Below are 2,879 nucleotides of genomic sequence, written 5' to 3'. Positions count from 1 at the left end.
CTGAACTCACGAAAGGATAAATCCACTCCTGAGTAAGCGTCCCATGGCCCAATCATCTTCCAATACATGAAACTCTGGGGGGACGTTTTAGATCTAGATCATAGCAGAGGCTCAGTCCACTGTTGTATTTCCTGTTTTCTGTTTTCTCGGGCTCTTTGGCCTTCAAGTGCACCATGACAAAATTGTGAAGCTACTAAGGGTCCATCATAGTTGGCTTACACATAAAATGCAGGATGCCAGCTAAGCTTCCATTTCAGATAAACATCAGACAGTCTTTTGGTAGATATATGGCCTGGTAAAACACTAGTTTATTAATGCTGGTGACTCTAGTTGTGTGCTTAGTGTATTGTTTTCTTTTATCACTCTTTTTATCATTTGTATTATTTACTCACAGGGACATGAAGAGGGAGGAGGCCAAAAGGGAAGCATGGGAGATTCTGTGTCCTGATCCCACCTGGGATGGTGACTTCTGCTTCTGTAAATAAATGCCGTAAAGCCTGGGCAGTGCTTTCTTGGGAGTCCTCAGACCTCTGGTCTGGAGAATATTCTCTTGCTTGTGATTTTGCAAATTTCTATTTTCAAGGAAGTGTGACAGGAACCTGAAATCTGAGATGGTCCGGAAAACTGAAATCAAAGGACCCAGGTTAAATGCAAAATGAGCAAATTACCAATGGAGAAAGTGTTTTCGCCCTATGGCTCTGGGCCTCTGCCCTGTGGATAGGAGTGGTTTAATCACCGTGGTTGATCGTGGAACCCTGCTTTGAGAGCTGAGGTACACACAGGCCCATGTAGATCCTGGGGGAATTTCAGTGGAACAGGATGAGGGCTATCAGCTGGGTGTTAGGACTCAGAGGTCCTAGCTAAGTCTGCATGTTTATAACGTGTCAAGTGTTGGCTTAGGCCAACTAAAATCACTGAAATGTCATCAGAGCGGTGCTGAGCTGGGTACTGGTGTCATTAATACGACTGCAGATGGGGAAACTGAATCAGGCAAGTTGAGGTAGCCTAGTACTAAAAGGAGCTGGTTAGAAGAAAGGTTAGACCACTTGCAGAGCAATCTGAGAGTTTGTGTGTAGAGAGCTGGCAGCCTCTGGGCAGTTGGCATGAGCAGACTGTCCCCCTTGGGCCCACAGCTGGGGATGCGAGGGGCTGAATGTTCCTGTGGCAGGCTGCTGTCTCCCCACCGGTAGCCCAGATGCACAGGGAGGCCTGCAAGCCAGGCCGGTGACATGATCAGGGAAGCTGTGAATAAATTATGACACCGAATACATTATATAAGGTTTCTTAAAGAAAGAGCAAATGAAAGGTTGCAGGTCAGAGTCGAAGGTAACTAAGCTCCTCTTTTGCAATGTCTCTTTTTTCCCCCAAGGCTTTCCCTCGAGGCTGTCCCCTGCTAAAACCTGTCCCGAAGGCTGTGCGGAGGTGAGAGACACCCACAAACTATCATAATCAGGTAGCCTTAGCCTTCAGTCCTCAACAGGAGGGAAGTGGTGCCCCACAACCCCAGAAATCACCCCAGCCTAAATGTGAACCGAGAAGAAGACAACACCAGAAGGACCAAGTGTATCAACAATCTTTTCAAAAATATCTGGACATAACTTGCCAAGGCCTAGGGAAGTCTGTGGATACTGATGCATTACAGAGGAAGAGAAGGACTGCACCAGAGACAGATGTGATTGTGGAGCTGAGAACAAGGGAAATCACTGAACCTGTTAAAATCTGTTCCAAGTACCAAGGAGCTGCATTTGGAAGGAAGCCTTTGAGTGATAAACCATAAATTCTATGGCAGTCATCAGCATAAGAATATGCTAGCTGTGTCCCGAGGTCCACTTGTCTAGAAAAAAGTCTTTTCTTCTCCAAGTCCCTCAAATGAGTTTTAAATGGTGGCTATAATTTATGCAGAAAATTGAAACTATTAGCAGCTTAGTCCACCTAATCCTAATGAAGCTCCTCCATACCATCCCCGTGTGTGCAGCTCAGTGTACCGGAGTGGCGCCCGGGCCCTGGCAGCTGGCCATGCAAAGAACCGACACCGCAGGCCTTCTCTTCGTGCAAAACACCAGGTTATTACTGAGATTCAGGAAACCTGGACATTCAAAGGCTTTAGAAGACTACCAGACTTCAGTTGTTTCTCTTCTGTTGTGATTTCCCTAATAGGGAACAGTCCAAGGTGGATTTAACACTTTCCCTCTGTCGTGGCCTGTGTTCCAATACTCTCCATCCGCGCAGGAAAAGGCAGGTAGAAGCGGGTGGGCTCTGGTCACTCTGACAATACAGATTCATTCTGTGCTGACAAGGGGGACAAGGGCCACCTCCCAAATGTGTCACCCGCACAGGCATCCCCACCTCATACGCCTATCACATTGATATCGCCGAACCCGTCAGTTTTGGGTCTTTATTGTTCTTTTTTTTTTTTAACTGCGTGCTCTGGATGTAAGCACGAGTGGACGCTGTGCGCTTGCAGGACACTCCTGGAACTAGAACCGGGGCGGCCAAGCTCTCCTCCTGCGGACCCCTAAACAGCACACTGGAATAGATATCACACCCTACCACCGCCACCACCACCAAAATACTTCCCTCTGGACCCCAGATTTCAGGCAGCGCCCCTTTAACTGCTGCTCTGCTGCTCTCTTCCTGAATCCTGGCTGCCTCTTCTCAATAGACAATTCAAATCGTTCTTACTTTCTCCATACCCCGTAGGGAAATTCCACTCGGAAATTCTTTTTCCTGTCATTTTACAGCGGAGAGGCCAGGGCCAGCTGGGGAGGGCGGCGCTTGACGCAGGGCTGTGGGCAGCCTCCCGGACCCCCGCCCTCTCTGATGCTGACCCGGTCCCTGAGAATCCGTTTTCCTCCTAACGCCTGGCTGCCGCGCCGGGT

The sequence above is a fragment of the Fukomys damarensis genome, unplaced genomic scaffold, assembly GCF_012274545.1.
Source record: "Fukomys damarensis isolate Sample0158 unplaced genomic scaffold, DMR_v1.0_HiC HiC_scaffold_30, whole genome shotgun sequence".
Classification (NCBI taxonomy): domain Eukaryota; kingdom Metazoa; phylum Chordata; class Mammalia; order Rodentia; family Bathyergidae; genus Fukomys; species Fukomys damarensis.
Note: the sequence above shows the minus strand (reverse complement) of the source record.